General features: G+C 43.8%; 1 protein-coding gene across 1 annotated transcript in view; it reads left to right on the top strand.

Moving 5' to 3' along the window:
* The window catches only part of MSRB3 (methionine sulfoxide reductase B3), a 331,564-nt gene that overhangs the window by 151,359 nt on the left and 161,571 nt on the right, over window positions 1-18,634 (top strand). The gene's annotated exons all lie outside the window — the stretch shown is intronic.

Raw genomic sequence — 18,634 nt, 5'->3', positions numbered from 1 at the left:
TAAGGCCCTTTTACATTTAGCGATGCACCAGCGATCCAACCAGCGATCCGACCCGGTCAGGATCGCTGGTGCATCGCTAAATGATCGCTAGTGAGCTTTCATACAGAAAGATCTCACAACGATGCAGCGCACGATACTTACCATTCACACACAGCGATCCTGGCGTCCTCCCGCCCGCCTCCACGCGTCGCTGGACGTCACAGCAGGAAGTCTCAGCAGGAAGTGCCCGACGAGAAATGGAGCCGGACATTCTCGCGCGATCAGCGATGGACAGCGGGGGAGCCGGTTGTTGGTAAGTATCACACATAGTGATATCGCTAGCAATATCGCTATAACGTCACAAAACCAGTGACGTTTTAGCGATATTGCTAGCGATATTGCTTAGTGTAAAACCCCCTTTAGCCCTTGATAAGAAAAGCATTAAACTATCAATATTAAAGTTACTCAAACTTTAAACACACTCACCAGTATTGGAGCACACCGACTCCCTTGATGCCTGTTTAGAGACTATTTGTTCAAGAGTGAACATGTCCAAGCATGTCAGGACATGAAAGCTCGGAAGCTCTGTCTTACTTCCTGACTCTGCGGTGGGCAGATACTTAACATGATTGACAGAGCTGCTGGCCTGTCATCTGCTCTGCATTCACTGTCTACCCCTGTTCATTCTAAGTTTGAGAACTAACAAAACTTTCACCTCTGTCCTCTCCTGCTTCTAAGCTGTAAAATAATAAAATAATACAGTAATATCTAAAACTCATGGATAATTTGGTAAATATAGACCCCATACTTTTAGACCACAGGCTGAATAGATCTGAATCCAAGATTTTTGAATTGACATTGTAATAAATATATTTTTAAATATGATGCCATCGCGATCCCAACTTGAATTTTGTTAGATGTGGCTAGGAGCATAGCAGGCACATGTGCATTTTTAGAAATTTTTAAATTAAATGTTTTTTTCGAACATGCGTTTTAAAATTTTGTGTTTACATTAGCATGGGTAAAATATTAACAAAGATGCTCTTGTGACATCTGGTGAAAGCCTGTAAAGTTCTGAGTAGAATGGTGTTTATTTTGTTTCTCTATCTTTTTTCTAGCCTGAGTTATGAGGAGAAATGTAAATGCAGGCAACACCGAAATTCACACTTTTCAAAATCAATTAAAAAAAATTAAATTAATTTTCTTCACATTTTGTGTTCTCTGACACACTATTACCAAATAACAAAATCTCAAAAGAATTAAAAATATAGAAGTAAAAATCATTGGTTCACTTGACATGGAATGATTCTTGCGCTGATACGTTCTTTTGATCGCCCGTTATTGCATTTTAATGCAATGTTGTGGCAACTAGGCCGTTTAGCAATTAGGTTAATCCTTTATTATTGCTAGATCGGGCAATTCTGAATGCGGTGATACCAAATATGTATAGGTTTGATTTTTTTATTGTTTTATTTTGATTAAGGCGAAAGGGGGGTGATTAAAACTTTTATGTTTTTATTTTTTTTAAATTTTTTAAACACTTTTTTTTTTTACTTTTGGCAGGTTTCAATAGCCACCATAGGAGGCTAGAAGCTGCTACAGCACAATTGCCTCTGCTACATAGAGGTGATGCATAGATCATGTCTATGTAGTAGAATTACAGCATTGCTATGGGAGCCGACCACAGGGTGCCACTCATAGCAATCTGCCATCAACAACCATAGAGGTCTCGAGGAGACCTCAGGTTGTTATGGCAACGCGTCGCTGACCCTCGATCACGTGACGGGGTTGGCGATACGCTCATTTCCTGCCGCGCACCGGACGCTCTAGTTAAATGCCTGCTGTCAGCATATGACAGCAGAATTTAACTAGTTATTAGACATGGGTGGATCGTGATTCTGCTCGCACCTATTGCGGGCACATGTCAGCTGTTTAAAGGAGATAGCATGTCGTGGCTTTGAGGTGGGCTCACCGCCGGAGTCCAACTCAAAGCAGGGGATACTAGCCACTGATGTACTATCCTGTCAGTGGTCAGTAAGGGGTTAAATTAAGCTGCTTTGTTTTTGACACTTCTTGGTATATGGCATTGACAAAACTTTCTTAATACAGTCATGGGTAGATTTCATGAGTTTTTAATACTTTTCCGCAGTGGAAATGCACTAAAAGTGGATATATGATTTTCACCTGCTCATTTGCCACATCTAATGCAATTCGATGGGGAAAATCCGCAAATAAAAACTTTGTGTACTCGAAAGAGAAATTGACATGTTGAGGATTTCAAACACAGCAGGTCAGTTTACAGCAAGTAAAAAAACACAGTAACAATGAGATTTCTATAAATCTCATATAATTTGCTGGAACTGTAATACATTGTTTTTTGTGCATTGAAAATACACAGCATCAAAAGTCATCATGGGAAATTACCTTTAAATAACTTTTACCTGTATATGCTTGACATTTTCTGTACAATTGGGTAGGTATGCATTCTCTGATCTCTTTCCTGACACTAGGAGATGGAAGTAATGCAGTTCATATAAAACAATAATTTGTAAATATTCCATTTAACCCCTTTCTGCCATGAGACGTACTATCCCGTCCATGTGCCCTGGGACTTAATTCCCAGGGACGGGATAGTACGTCTAGCGCAATCAGCGGCTCCCACGTGGTGAGCGCCGCTAATCGCGGCCGGGTGTCAGCTGATTATCACAGCTGACACCCGGCACAATGTGTTGGGGGGTCACAGACCGCCCTGACACGTTAACCCCTTGTACACCGCGATCAAACACGATCGCGGTGTACCGGGGGTTAAAGGGAAGCATCGGCAGGGAGGGGGCTCCCTCCGTGCTTCCCTGAGCCCCCCACGGCAGCGCAATGTGCAGCGCTGCTGCGAGAGGCTCCTTCCCTGCAGGCCCCCGAATCCAAGATGGCGACGGGGGCCTTCGGGGGCCTGCAGGGAGCCGGCTTCCTCAGAGCCTGCAAAGCGCAGGCATGAGGAAGTCTGCAGCAGTGCCTGTGACAGATCGCTGATCTGTCACAGTGATCTGTGATGTGACAGATCAGCGATCTGTCACAGGACAGTGATGTCCCACCTGGGACAATATAATAAAGTTTAAAAAAAAGTGTTAAAAACGAAGCAAAAAATGATTTATTATCATACCACCGAACAAAAAGTGCAATAACGCGCGATCAAAAAGACGCATATAAATATCCATGGTACCGCTGAAAACGTCATCTTGTCCCGCAAAAACGAGCCGCCATACAGCATCATCAGCGAAAAAGTAAAAAAGTTATAGCTCGCAGAATAAAGTGATGCAAAAATAATTATTTTTTATATAAAATAGTTTTCATTGCATAAAACAGACAAAACATAAAAAAAGACCTCAATGAGGTATCGCTGTGACCGTACTGACCCGAAGAATAAAGCCGCTTTATCAATTTTATCGCACGCGGAACGGTGTAAATGCACCCCCCCAAAAGAAATTCATGAAACGCTGGTTTTTGTTCATTCTGCGTCCCAAAAATCGGAATAAAAAGCGCTAAAAAAATGTCATGTGCCCGAAAATGGTACCAATAAAAACGTCAACTCATCCCGCAAAAAATAAGACCTCACATGACTCGGTGGGTCAAAATACGGAAAAATTACAGCTCTCAATATGTGGTGATGCAAAAACTATTTTTACAGTAAAAAGCGTCTTTTAGCGTGTGACAGCTGCCAAACATAAAAACCGCCATAAATCATAAATCAAACCCCCCGTTATCACCCCCTTAGTTAGGGAAAAATAATAAAATTAAAAGAAAATGTATTTATTTCCATTTTCCCATTAGGGTTAGGGCTGGGGCCAGGGTTAGGGCTAGGGTTAGAGCTGAGATTAGGGTTAGGGGTGTGTTGGGGTTAGGGTTGGAGTTAGAATTGGGGGTTTCCACTGTTTGGGCACATCAGGTGCTCTCCAAATGCAACATGGCGTCTGATCTCAATTCCAGCCAATTCTGAGTTGAAAAAGTCAAATGGTGCTCCTTCACTTCCAAGCTCTGCCATGCGCCCAAACAGTGTTTTACCCCCACATATGGGGTATCAGCCTACTCAGGACAAATTGCAAAACAACTTTTGGGGTCCAATTTCTCCTGTTACCCTTAGGAAAATAAAAAAATGGGGACAAAGATATCATTTTTGTGGAAAAAAATGATCTTATTTTCACGCCTGGGCGTTATAAACTTCTGTGAAGCACTTGGGGGTTCAAAGTATAACCACACATCTAGATAAGTTCCGTGGGGGTCTAGTTTCCAAAATGGGGTCACTTGTGGGGAGTTTCAATAGTTTAGGTACATCAGGGGCTCTCCAAACGCACATGACACCCGCAGACCTTTCCATCAAAGTCTGCATTCCAAAACGTCACTACTTACCTTCCGAGACCGAACGTGCGCCATTACAGTAGTTTTCTCCCACATATGGGGTATCAGCATACTCAGGACAAATTGGACAACTTTTGGTGTCCAATTTCTCCTGTTACCCTTGCGAAAATAAAAAAATTGGGGACTAATTGATCATGTTTGTGGAAAAAATACAATTTTTTTATTTTCATGCCCAGGCATTATAAACTTCTGTGAAGCCCTTGGGGGTTCAAAGTGCTCACCACACATCTAGATAAGTTCGTTAGGGGGTCTAGATTCCAAAATGGGGTCATTTGTGGGGGGTTTCCACTGTTTAGGTACATTAGGGGCTCTCCAAAGGCAACATGACACCCGCAGACCATTCCATCAAAGTCTGCATTCCAAGACGTCACTACTTCCCTTTCGAGCCCCGACGTGTGCCCATACAGTAGTTTTCTCCCACATATGGGGTGTCAGCGTACTCAGGACAAATTGGACAAAAACCTTTTTTGCAGCATTTTTGCTGAAAGCTGGGCCGTGATTTTGAGAAACCTGGACCACGAAACGCACATCAAGGGGCTGCTGTGCAAACAGGAGGAGCTACCCTTGTATACATGGGTAAGCTTGATTGAATGACCACGAGAGTGGGAGCTATGTGGGGTACTGCTTCTTAGGCATCTACAGTTGTGGCCAAAATTATTGACACCCCTGCAATTCTGTCAGATAATACTCAGTTTCTTCCTGAAAATGATTGCAAACACAAATTCTTTGGTATTATTATCTTCATTTAATTTGTCTTAAATGAAAAAACACAAAAAGAATTGTCCTAAAGCCAAATTGGATATAATTCCACACCAAACATAAAAAAGAGGGTGGACAAAAGTATTGGCACTGTTCGAAAAATCATGTGATGCTTCTCTAATTTGGGTAATTAACAGCACCTGTAACTTACCTGTGGCACCTAACAGGTGTTGGCAATAACTAAATCACACTTGCAGCCAGCTGACATTGATTAAAGTTGACTCAACCTCTGTCCTGTGTCCTTGTGTGTACCACATTGGGCATGGAGAAAAGAAAAGACCAAAGAACTGTCTGAGGACTTGAGAAACCAAATTGCAAGGAAGCATGAGCAATCTCAAGGCTACAAGTCCATCTCCAAAGACCTGAATGTTCCTGTGTCTACCATGCGCAGTGTCATCAAGAAGTGTAAAGCCCATGGCACTGTAGCTAACCTCCCTAGATGTGGGCGGAAAAGAAAAATTGACAAGAGATTTCAACGCAAGATTGTGCGGATGTTGGATAAAGAGCCTCGACTAACATCCAAACAAGTTCAAGCTGCCCTGCAGTCCAAGGGTACAACAGTGTCAACCCATACTATCCGTCGGCGTCTGAATGAAAAGGGACTGTATGCTAGGAGACCAAGGAAGACCCCACTTCTTACCCCGAGACATAAAATAGCCAGGCTGGAGATTGCCAAAACTTACCTGAAAAAGCCTAAAACGTTTTGGAAGAATGTTCTCTGGTCAGATGAGACAAAAGTAGAGCTTTTTGGGCAAAGGCATCAACATAGAGTTTACAGGAGAAAAAAAGAGGCATTCAAAGAAAAGAACACGGTCCCTACAGTCAAACATGGCGGAGGTTCCCTGATGTTTTGGGGTTGCTTTGCTGCCTCTGGCACTGGACTGCTTTACCGTGTGCATGGCATTATGAAGTCAAAAGACTGCCAACAAATTTTGCAGCATAATGTAGGGCCCAGTGTGAGAAAGCTGGGTCTCCCTCAGAGGTCATGGGTCTTCCAGCCGGACAATGACCCAAAACACACTTCAAAAAGCACTAGAAAATGGTTTGAGAGAAAGCACTGGAGACTTCTAAGGTGGCCAGCAATGAGTGCAGATCTGAATCCCATAGAACACCTGTGGAGAGATCTAAAAATGGCAGTTTGGAGAAGGCACCCTTCAAATATCAGGGACCTGGAGCAGTTTGCCAAAGAAGAATGGTCTAAAATTCCAGCAGAGCATTGTAAGAAACTCATTGATGGTTACTGGAAGCGGTTGGTCGCAGTTATTTTGGCTAACGGTTGTGCAACCAAGTATTAGGCTGAGGGTGCCAATACTTTTGTCTGGCCCATTTTTGGCGTTTTGTGTGAAATGATCAATGTTTTGCTTTTTGCTTCATTCTCTTTTGTGTTTTTTCATTTAAGACAAATTAAATGAAGATAATAATACCAAAGAATTTGTGTTGGCAATCATTTTCAGGAAGAAACTGAGTATTATCTGACAGAATTGCAGGGGTGTCAATACTTTTGGGCCACAACTGTATGTATGTTGTTAGCTCTCCTCAGCTACTTGAGCTGAGGAGACACAAACAAAAAGCACAAAATGACAAATGTGCAAAAATACCTTGCAATAAGACATATAACAGTAATCAGCATGTGCTGATAAAAGGTAATAACAAACACAGGGTATTTAGTAGATACATTTTTTTTCAAAAAAATGTATGCCAAGCTGCTTCACCAACATCAAGGTAACCCGTATTGAAGCAGTCCCTATCTAATGTATTTAAAACCTGAACATGTGAACAGTGTCTAAATGAGCAGGATTAAGACAGGCGCTTTCTGGTATGGGCACGTGGTGCAAGACAGCTCCTTATGTGCATGTCACACGAGAGAGCGGTGGGGTCTCTCCAATCATGCATAAGCACGAAAACAACTGGATTAAAAACACACATGTGACATGCACAATGTGAACAAGTCTGTTGGACCATGTTCACACCACCCTGACTGAAACACAAACAAAAAGCACAAAATGACAAATGTGCAAACATACCTTGCAATAAGACATATAACAGTTGTTACAGAACCACTCAGCACCCAGAATATATTGTGCAGTTATATGTATATATAATAGGTTCCATGCGAGATGCATGCCCCTAATGTATCAGCAGTGTCCGCCCTCCCCCCACCTTTGTAATTCCCACAGTAAACATACGCAGGCTCCGGCCACCTGCGGCTTTTGTAATGCATGTCTTGCCTGACGCTTGTCTATTGGCCGGCCCTCTGTATCTGTGTGATATATTCTGTGTCCTGTAAGTAAAGTGTTGTCAGACTGGAAATACATGGAGAAGCAGTGATCTTTTATATGCGCCCATGCACTCAGAGGAATTCCAGCCAGCGTCATTCATTCAGACTTCAGCCAACGCAGAGCGGACCTCCGAAAATACGGGGTGGTACTGAAAGAGGTACCCCAGCTTGAAAGACCCCGTTACACTGGTGGCAGACAGCGGGATTTGATACCCCTTCTACAGGAGGAAAGGAATGAATGGAAAATAACTACCAGAAGTTAAAGAGGACTACATTAAAAGATCTGGTGGAAGCCCGAGGGTTGATCGCCAGCAACAAAACAAAAGCAGATTTGATAGCAGCCATCATGGAACACAACAGTGCAGCGCCCCCCAATGTGAACATGGAGGAGACCGAATTCCAGAAGGAGGTAAAGAACAGACTGGCGTTCTATGGCCCAAACCCTGCAGTAGAGATCATACGAGAGGTGATGGCTGATGTGCGTACTGATCTGAAGGAAAAGATGGCCGAGCAGACCAGGATAGAGCTAGCCAAGATGGAGATGGCAGAGCAGACCAAAGTGGAGCTGGCCAAGATGGAGATGGCAGAGAGGAGAGTCAGCGAGCAGGGGGAGCTCTGGCCTTCGACCAGGTACCTTCAACAGTAAGCCACAAAAAGATCCAGTACAATGCCTTCCGACAGTTGGGGGAGGCAGAGGAAGACATTGATGGCTTTCTGCAGGACTTTGAGGGGCAGTGTGCCCTTCATCAAGTAAAGCCGGAGGAACGGGTTCAGATTCTGGCCAGCAAGCTGACAGGCTGAGCAGTGGACGCCTATCGCATGGTACCTGATGAGGACCGTATGGACTATGAGCGGATCAAAGAAGTGATCTTGGCCCGGTATGCGCTGACACCAGAGGCCTATCGCCAAAAGTTCCACGGACTTATAAAACGCGTAACTGATACCCACGCTGAATGGGCCTGTAAATTATGGCGGTCACTGCTACAGTGGGTACAAGGGAGCCAAGCAACCACTAAGGAGGACGTCCTCCAGCTCTTCCTGTTAGAGCGATTCTTTAATGGACTAAACCCCGAGACACAGGAATGGCTTCTGGACAGGCGGTCCAGACTCTTGAGGAACGACTCTTGAGGAAGCCGCTCGTCTGGCCGATGAACATCATGATGCCAGGAGGCCGCAGTTCTCTGGATCAAAGGTGGTCACTAGGGGCCCGCCCATGGACCTGGAGGGCCCCAAACCACCGAAGATTGTAGGGGGATCAGCTAGAAACCCGGCCTACCACAGTCCCCCTGGGGCGCGATGCCACACCTGCCATCAGCTGGGCCACCTGCAAAGACAATGCCCCAACCGGACTCAGCATACCCAGTGGCCAAAGGCGGGAACAGCTACCTTCAGCCGGGCTGCTGTACACTGCTACCAAGGCGAAGCTGACCCGGCATTGGGGGCTACGACTAACCAAGGGGTGGAAGAGATGGAGGAAGTGCTGCATGAAGTAGACCCCGTGCAGGCAGCCCGGGCAGATAATCGACAACAGCATCGACAGGTCGTGTGGGTTAATGGGAAACGTATGCAGGGACTAAGAGATTCCGGAGCAACTTTGACCCTTGTGAAGCCTCATCTCGTCCGGGGTCCAAGAGAAGACGGACCAGACAGTGGCAGTCCGTGTAGCAGGGGGAGCCATACATCGACTACCCACTGCCAGGATTCACCTGAACTGGGGAGTCGGGGATGGCCTTGTTGAGGTCGGCTTGATGGAGGATTTGCCTGCAGACGTCTTGCTGGGAAATGACTTGGGGCCCATGTTGTCTGCATTCTCGGTGGCCCCTCTGGCTGAGACCTATCCTGTGACCACCCGGAGACAAGCTCGAGCTGCGGAGGCGGAATCACACTCAGAGGAGGCCCAGGTAAGACATCCCAGCCCTGCACGTATTCCCATAGCCAGACACATTTCTTGGGCCACCCCAGATGAATTTAAGAGGGAGTTACTTGAGGATCCTTCATTGGAGGGATATCGTGGGAAGGCACAGGAGGGGAGAGGAGTACTAGAAGGGGAGCAGTTTGTATGGAAGCAGGGACTCCTCTACCGGATCACAGCAGCACCACACAGGGACGAGCTCCACTATAAAACAACAGCTGGTAGTTCCCAAGAAGTATAGGCAGGAGCTACTGCGAATCTCTCATGATATACCCTTGGCCGGGCACTTCGGCGTCAGTCGCACCAGGCATCGTCTGACACAAAACTTCTTTTGGCCGGGGGTAACCTATGATGTTCGTCAGTACTGCCAGACCTTTGACAGTTGTCAGCGCATTGGCAAGAGGGGGGAATCGATGCAAGGCCAAATTACGCCCCCTCCCCATTGTGGAGGAACCATTTAGCCGAGTAGCGGTCGATTTGATAGGGCCGTTAGCCAAACCCAGTCCGTCCGGGAAAAAGTATATATTGACAGTAGTAGATTATGCCACACGGTATCCAGAGGTGGTTGCGTTACCTAACATACTGGCAGAGACGGCGGCCGCCCTGCTCCAGGTTTTCTCACGGGTTGGATTTCCCCAGGAAATTTTCTCGGACCAGGGTACCCAGTTTACAGCAGAGGTGACCAACCAACTGTGGAAGCTGTGCGGCGTAAAGTCCATTAGAAGCGCCCCGTGCCACCCGCAAACCAATGGGTTGTGTGAACGCTTTAACGGGACATTAAAACAGCTCATTGGGACTTTTACCAGGACCTACAGGGACTGGGAGAAATTCTTGCCACACCTCCTGTTTGCCTATCAGGAGGTGCCCCAAGAATCCACGGGGTTCTCCCCAATCGAGCTGGTATACGGGAGACTGGTAAGGGGACCCCTAGACTTAGTGCTGGAACACTAGGAAGGGGAGGGCCTCATAGAAGGGGTACCTATTGTACCCTATGTGCTGGAATTCCAGGACTGCCTACAGGAGCTGACTCAGGCTGTACGTGAGAACATGCAGGCGACCCAGCGGCGCCAGCGCATATGGTACGATCGGAGGGCCAGAGAGCGCACCTTGGAAATAGGACAGAATCATAGAATCATAGAATCGTAGAGTTGGAAGGGACCTCCTGGGCCATCTGGTCCAACCCCCTGCTCAAAGCAGGATTCGCTAAATCATCCCAGTCAGATGTCTGTCCAGCCTCTGTTTGAAGACTTCCATTGAAGGAGAACTCACCACTTCTCGTGGCAGCCTGTTCCACTCATTGATCACTCTAACTGTCAAAAAGTTTTTTCTAATATCTAATCTGTGTCTCTTCCCATTCAGTTTCATCCCATTGCTTCTAGTCTTTCCTTGTGCAAATGAGAATAAAGTTGATCCTTCTACAATGTGACAGCCCTTTAGATATTTGTAGACAGCTATTAAGTCTCCTCTCAGTCTTCTCTTTTGCAAACTAAACATTCCCAAATCCTGCAACCTTTCCTCATAAGACAGGGTTTGCAGACCGGTCACCATTCTGGTCGCTCTTTTCTGAACTTGCTCCAGTTTGTTGATGTCTTTTTTAAAATGTGGTGCCCAAAACTGGACACAATATTCTAGATGAGGTCTGACCAAAGAGGAGTAGAGGGAAATAATGACTTCACGTGATCTAGACTGTATGCTTCTGTTAATACATCCTAGAATTGCATTTGCCTTTTTTGCTGCTGCATCACACTGTTGACTCATATTCAGTCTGTGATCTATTAGTATACCCAAGTCTTTTTCACATGTGCTGTCACTTAGCCCTATTCCTCCCATTCTATATATGCTTTTTTCATTTTTATTGCCCAGATGTAGTACTTTGCATTTCTCCCTGTTAAAAACCATTCTGTTAGTTGCTGCCCACTTCTCCAGTTTATTTAAATCTTTTTGAATCCTCTCTCTCTCTTCTCTAGTATTAGCTATCCCTCCTAGCTTTGTGTCATCAGCAAATTTAATCAGTTTACCCTCAATTCCTTCATCTAAATCGTTGATAAAGATGTTGAACAATACAGGGCCCAGGACAGAGCCCTGTGGTACCCCACTTGAGACATTCTTCCAACTGGATGTGCAGCCATTTACGACCACTCTTTGGGTCCGATCACTAAGCCAGTTATGAATCCACCTAACAGTTGCCTTGTCCATTCCATACTTAATCATTTTTTCAATAAGGATTGTATGAGAGACTTTGTCAAATGCTTTGCTGAAGTCAAGATATACTATATCTACAGCATTTCCTTGATCCACCCAATCAGTGATACCGTCATAGAAGGAAATTAAGTTAGTCTGACATGACTTATTAGTTAGAAACCCATGCTGACTCTGTTTAATCACTTCATTCTTATCCAGGTATTGACATACATGTTGTTTAATAATTTGTTCAAAGATCTTTCCTGGTATAGAAGTCAGACTCACCGGCCTATAGAAGGTCCTGGTGTTAGAGCCCACTAAGCAGAATAAGTTTCAAGCTGCATGGCAGGGGCCCTACCAGGTAGTGGGGAAAATAGCCGACACAACCTATAATGTCGCCGATTGTGACGACCCCAGGGTTATCCGCATGTTCCACGTGAATATGCTGAAGCCCTAACGGGAGTGCCCTGAAGAGGTAGTGGCCATCTGTGCACCTAGAAACAGTATTGGACAGGATCCACCAGGCCAGAATCACCCTGAACCCAAACAAGTGTCACGTGGGCAAAACAGAGGTTCAGTATTTAGGGCATTGGGTGGGAAATGGGAAACAGCGACCAGAACCAGCCAAGATTGAGGCCATAGCCAAATGGCCCATGCCACGCACTAAAACCCAGGTCATGGCGTTTCTAGGGACAGCGGAGTATTACAGGAAATTCGCTCCCAATTACAGCAGCATAGCCAAGCCCCTCACTGATTTAACCCGTAAGAACCAACCCCGCCAGGTAACCTGGACCTCAGACTGTGAGGAAGCCTTCCGCCAACTAAAGGACGCCCTCACCAATACCCCTGTATTGGCCGCACCCGATCCAACTACACGTTTCCTTGTTCATACAGACGCTTCTATGTTTGGATTGGGGGCAGTACTGAGCCAAGTCGGGCCGGACGGCCAAAAACACCCGGTAGCTTACCTGAGTCGGAAACTACTGCCCCGTGAAGTAAGCTATGCGGCCATCGAGAAGGAGTGCCTGGCAGTAGCATGGGCACTCAAGAAGTTGCAACCATATTTGTATGGATGACAGTTTTCCCTCCTAACGGACCATAATCCCCTAGTCTGGCTTAATCGGGTCTCTGGAGACAACGCCAGATTGCTGCGGTGGAGTTTAGCCCTACAACCTCTGGACTTCACCATCCACTACAGACCCGGCAAACAAAGTGGTAACGCCGATGGACTAAGTCGACAAACGGAACTTATACCAACCCCATAAACTTCGGTCATCCCCAAACCGATCCGTTGAGGATGAGACTGTGTATGCCGATCGCGTCGCTGAAAAGGGGAGCCGTGTTACAGAACCACTCAGCACCCAGAATATGTTGTGCAGTTATATGTATATATAATAGGTTCCATGTGAGATGCATGTCCCTAATGTTATCAGCAGTGTCGGCCCTCCCCCCACCTTTGTAATTCCCACAGTAAACATACGCAGGCTCCGGCCACCTGCGGCTTTTGTAATGCATGTCTGGCCTGACGCTTGTCTATTGGCCGGCCCTCTGTATCTGTCTGATATATTCTGTGTCCTGTGAGTAAAGTGTTGTCAGACTGGAAATACATGGAGAAGCAGTGATCTTTTATATGCGCCCATGCACTCAGAGGAATTCCAGCCAGCGTCATTCAGGCTCCAGCCAACGCAGACTGGACCTCTGAAAATACGGGATGGTACTGAAAGAGGTACCCCAGCTTGGAAGACCCCGTTACAACAGTAATCAGCAAGTGCTGATAAAAGGTAATAACAAACACAGGGTATTTAGTCGATACTTTTTTTGCAAAAAAATGTATGCCAAGCTGTTCACATGTTCAGGTTTTAAATACATTAGATAGGGACTGCTTCAATACGGGTTACCTTGACGTTGGTGAAGCAGCTTGGCATACATTATTTTGCAAAAAAACGTATCGACTAAATACCCTGTGTTTGTTATTACCTTTTATCAGCACTTGCTGATTACTGTTATATGTCTTATTGCAAGGTATTTTTGCACATTTGTCATTTTGTGCTTTTTGTTTGTGTTTCAGTCAGGGTGGTGTGAACATGGTCCAACAGACTTGTTCACATTGAGCTGAGGAGAGAATTAAAGGTTTTCATAGGTGCGGTACTAATTCATGTAAAATGTGCATATATATATATATACCAAAAAAAGCTCCAGTTTCAGTGACTCTAACGAAAGTAACAGCTTTACCATTAAGACATTGATAAATTGTAACAGCAAAAACGTAGTTTATATCATGGAATGTACTTTTTGCCATTTAAAGTATGTTGGAAGCACGAAACATATGATTAAAACAAGAATCAGGGAACACATTTATGATGTAGTAAATATTAGTACAAATGGGAATATATCTCAGGTATCGAAGCATTTCATTGAGTGTCATGGGGAAAATTTAAAAACATAGTATATGCGATTGAAAAAATACATACACCCATCAGAGGCGGTGACACAGAACTCACCTTGAGAAATAGAGAAGCCTGGTGGATCTTTAAATTAAACACCAGAGTGCCTTTTGGCTTGAACAAATGAAAGGATATAATGCTGTTTTATTAATTGTTGCCTTTTCAGTTTTTCCTGCGGTTTCTGTACGATAGTTTAAATTTCATGCATCAAATTAGAGGCACAATCAGCTTTTCTTTTGTTCATAGCAGGTGTTTTATTTTATGTTATTACATATCTGAAGGCAGTTATTTTTTACAGAACGGAGTATTTTTATCGATCGCATTGGAAAAGCCTCTTTTTTGACTAATGACGCGCTATTACTGCATATCATTCTGTATTTATTTTATACTGTTTGATTTGATCATATTTAGGCCCCTTGGCTAATATCAAATAGACTAAAATCGTGTTCTGTAGAATTTTTCTAGCCCTATAAATGAATATCTCAAATTGCCATCGTGCTGAGCATCATTAGTTTTGTTCTTTGATCTTCCTTAAGTAAGATTCAATTTTTGTTTCTATAAATAGCATTTTTCATTTTTTTTTTGCATATATAATGGTCATCACATGAAATTACAAAAAATATGAGAACATGTAACGAGAAGTTTTGTGCTTTTTTCTCAAGATTTTCGTGTCATGTAATATAAAAAATGTTTTTACATTATATTTATTTCATTTAAGATAAGAGTCTGTTGATAAAATTATCTATGATCTGTTTTATCAATACTAAATGGATCATATTTGTGTCTTATGGAGTTTTTTCAAAGCTATGAAGATGAACATTCCAAACTGTGATTGAGCTGATTACTATCAGTAATGAGCCTTGATTCCTCTGAGATGTGATTCATATCCTACTGTTCATAAAAATAATACCTTTTGCTCCTTTTGTATATAAAACGGCTGTCACTTAAAATTGCAAAAAAATATAAGAACATGCAATATAGGAAGCTTTGTGCTTGCAATATATTTTTATAAATTGTTCTCTCCATTTTCTTGTCATGTTAAATTTTGTTTTAACTGTGTCTGTCTTCACCTGTTATTTGTGGATGTTAATGTTTTTAATTATTTCACTGGTGTGCTCAATTGATTCCAGCATATAAGCATTGTGTTGGAGAATGTTATCATGATTATGTTTGTTATCATGATTAAGGGTGCTGCGACACCTGAAACGCGTTGATAACGCATGACCTGCTGCTAGCTGTGCTGATACTTTTATCCTCTACTTTGGAATTTTCAAGTGAATAAAGAATCTAAAGTTTTCACTTAATCGTGGAGCTGGATTTTTCTTCTATTGTATAACGTTTACCTCCGGTCACTGGTGTCAGCTGATGGGACTACTGCTCCTATCAGCCAGTGCCTGCTGCTGCTAATAACAGTGAGAGCAGGCAGGGCTGATGAGATTATTCATCAGCCGCTGCCTGATCTGTAAATAAATAATTAATAAAAAACCCTGCATGGGTTGCCCTGTATTTTATAACCAGACAGACAAAACTCACATCTGGGGGCTGCAACCCTCAGCTGTTAGCTTCAGCAAGGCTGGTTATCAAGAACAGAGACGAATAGAGGGGTTCCCAGTCTGTATTTTTTTTAATTATTTAAATAAATAATTTAAAAAAGTGCCCCCTCCCCTCATTTTTAACAACCAGCCTTGCTAAAGCAGACAGCTGGGGGCTGGTATTCTCAGGCTGGTAAGGGCCAGTGGATATTCCCCCCAGCATAAAAATAGCAGCCCACAGCCGCCCAGAAAAGGCACATTTATTAGATGCACCAATTCTGAACCATTATGAACCTGTACCAGACAGGGTCATTATGCTATTAGCCTGCACATTATCCCCATTTCTGCAGATTAATAGTGTTTTATCACGTGACAGGTTCCCTTTAATTCAAGCTGTTTTATGACCTTCATCTACATGTGCGTGTGCTTAATACACATTTCTATTAGTGACCGGTTTCTATATTTGTAATGCAATTTAGAGTGCTGATATCCTCTTGTATGGCAGAGTAAAGGGCCCGTTACACATAGCGATATTACTAGAAATATCGCTATAACGTCACTGGTTTTGTGACGCAGCAGCGATATTGCTAGCGATATCGCTACATGTGATACTTACCTCCGACTGGCTCCCCCGCTGGTTATCGCTGATCGCACGAGAATGTCCTGGGCCATTTCTCGTCATCTGCTTCCTGCTGTGGCGACGAGCGACGTGTGGACACGTGCGGGAGGACGTCTTCATCGCCTCGTCTGACAGGTAAGTAGCGACCACTGCTATGTCGCTGGTGAGATCTGCCTGTTTGGCGATGCACCAGCGATCCTGACCGGGTCATATCGTTGTCGGGATCGCTGGTGCATCGCTAAGTGTAACGCTACTTTAAGAGGCTGATAAATTGCCCTTGAAGATGTAGAAGTCAGTTGGTGCTGGTTCACATTCATTTACTTATGTCAGCAATCATAAAAGGGTTCAAACAAACGATTGTTCATTTCCCCTTTCTGGCATACTTCATTATTGGCAGTACATCCATTGCTTACACAAGGGGATGTGCTGTTGCTCAATGGTAGTTTTTAAGCTATGTAAAATATGTTTTCAAACTAAATAGAGTGTTTTTCATTTGATCACTGGGTCTTTTTTACTGAACAATGATTGGGGTGCCTCATGGAATGTCTCAGGCCCTTAAAGGTGTTGTGAAGTCATAGGCTACAATTCTGCAGTCACTCTATGTGACTGCATACTTGTGAGTCCTCACATCGCATGCACTGCATGCTATGAGGGCTCTTTGGCAACAGGGGGCGGTGGTTTGCATGCAAGCAGTCACATGTTGACTAGACATGCTCAAGTGCATTGAGCGAGGCCAGACATATCTAGTCAAAATGTGTCTGGAAGTATGCAAAGAATTGTCACAGCATGCAATTACTGCATCAAGACGGCGTGGCATGGAGGCAATTAGACTGTGGTACTGCTGAGGAGTTATTAAAGCCCAGGTTGCTTTGATAGCAGCCATCAGCTCATCTGCATTGTTGGGTCTGGTGCCTCTCATCTTCCTCTTTACAATACCCCATAGATTCTCTATGGTGTTAAGGTCAGACGAATTTGCTGACCAATCAAGCACAGTGATACTGTTGTTTTTAAACCAGGAATTGGTACTTTTGGCAGTGTGGACAGGTGCCAAGTCCTGTTGGGAATAAAATGTCCATCTCCAAAAAGCTTGTCAGCAGAGGGAAGCATGAAGTGCTCTAAAATTTCCTGGTAGACGGCTGCGCTGACTTTGGTCTTGATAAAACACAGTAGACCTACACCAGCAGATGATATGGCTCCCAAAACTATCATTTATTGTAGACACTTCACACTAGACCTTGTAAATCAAGGACCTAGAGTCTGGAAAAAGAGTGGAGAGGCACACAATCCAAGCTGCTTGAGGTCTAGTGTGAAGTTTCCACAATCAGTGATGGTTTCGGGTGCTATGTCATCTTCTGGTATATGTACACTGTGGTTTATCAAGACTAAAGTCAGCGCAGCCGTCTACCAGGAAATTTTAGAGCACTTCATGTTTCTCCCTGCTTACAAGCTTTTTGGAGATGGAAATTTAATTCTCCAGCAGGACTTGTCTCCTGTCCACACTGCTAAAAGTACCAATACCAGGAAGATGAGAGACACTAGACCCAACAATCCAGACAAGCGAAGGCTGCTATCAAAGCAACCTGGGCTTCCATAACACCTCAGCAGTACCGCAGACTGATCGCCTCCATGCCACACCGCATTGATGCAGTAATTGATGCCAAAGGAGCCCCGACCAAGTATTGAGTGCATTTACTGAACATACATTTCAGTAGGCCAACATTTTTTCAGGCTGATGTTATAAAGTATTATAACTTACTGAGATAATGACTTTTGGGTTTTCATTGGCTGTAAGCCATAATCATCAACATTAACAGAAATAAACACTTGAAATAGATCACTCTGTTTGTAATGACTCTATATAATATATGAGTTGCACTTTTTGTATTGAAAAACTGAAATAAATTAACTTTTTGATGATATTCTAATTTTGTGAGATGCACCTGTACCTGGCTGTAATCGTGCAGCCTTTGGTTTAGGCTACATGAATTTCTTGACTGGTTCTCTTTAAATACAGTTTTATGAGGGTACAGGTTTAATAAGCATATTGCTATCCCAATACAAAGATAAAAATAGGTAATGAACACTTATGGAAAGTTAATTGCATACAGTGCACAGTGGACACAGAACAGGGATAATAAATATATTTATATTATAGTTAAGTGTCGTAAGTCCAGAGAGTTGTAACAGCACAAAGATCATTGTCTCAGCATTATAGTACAGACATATTAACAGCAATATAATAATGCATAGAGCAAACTCCTGGATTCTGATATTGCAACTTGTTTGCAATTGCAGATGAACACAGTCAAGAAGGTGGAAACAATGCTGAATAAAGTCACCAATGCTGCTGTGTGAAGTGACTACACCTTATCCCTGCTATATATCATATGATTGACATCTCTAAGCACAGGCTATTTCCTATCCTCGGGGACATCAGGCAAGCCACATGGGTTGAGAATAAGGTGTGGACAGCTTAAATCAGCAGTGCCTAAGACTGTATGCAACTTATTTGTATACAGT

Source organism: Dendrobates tinctorius, unplaced genomic scaffold (assembly GCF_039654945.1).
Source record: "Dendrobates tinctorius isolate UK_male_01 unplaced genomic scaffold, ASM3965494v1 ptg000224l, whole genome shotgun sequence".
Classification (NCBI taxonomy): domain Eukaryota; kingdom Metazoa; phylum Chordata; class Amphibia; order Anura; family Dendrobatidae; genus Dendrobates; species Dendrobates tinctorius.
This window is presented reverse-complemented; position numbering and strand designations above follow the sequence as displayed.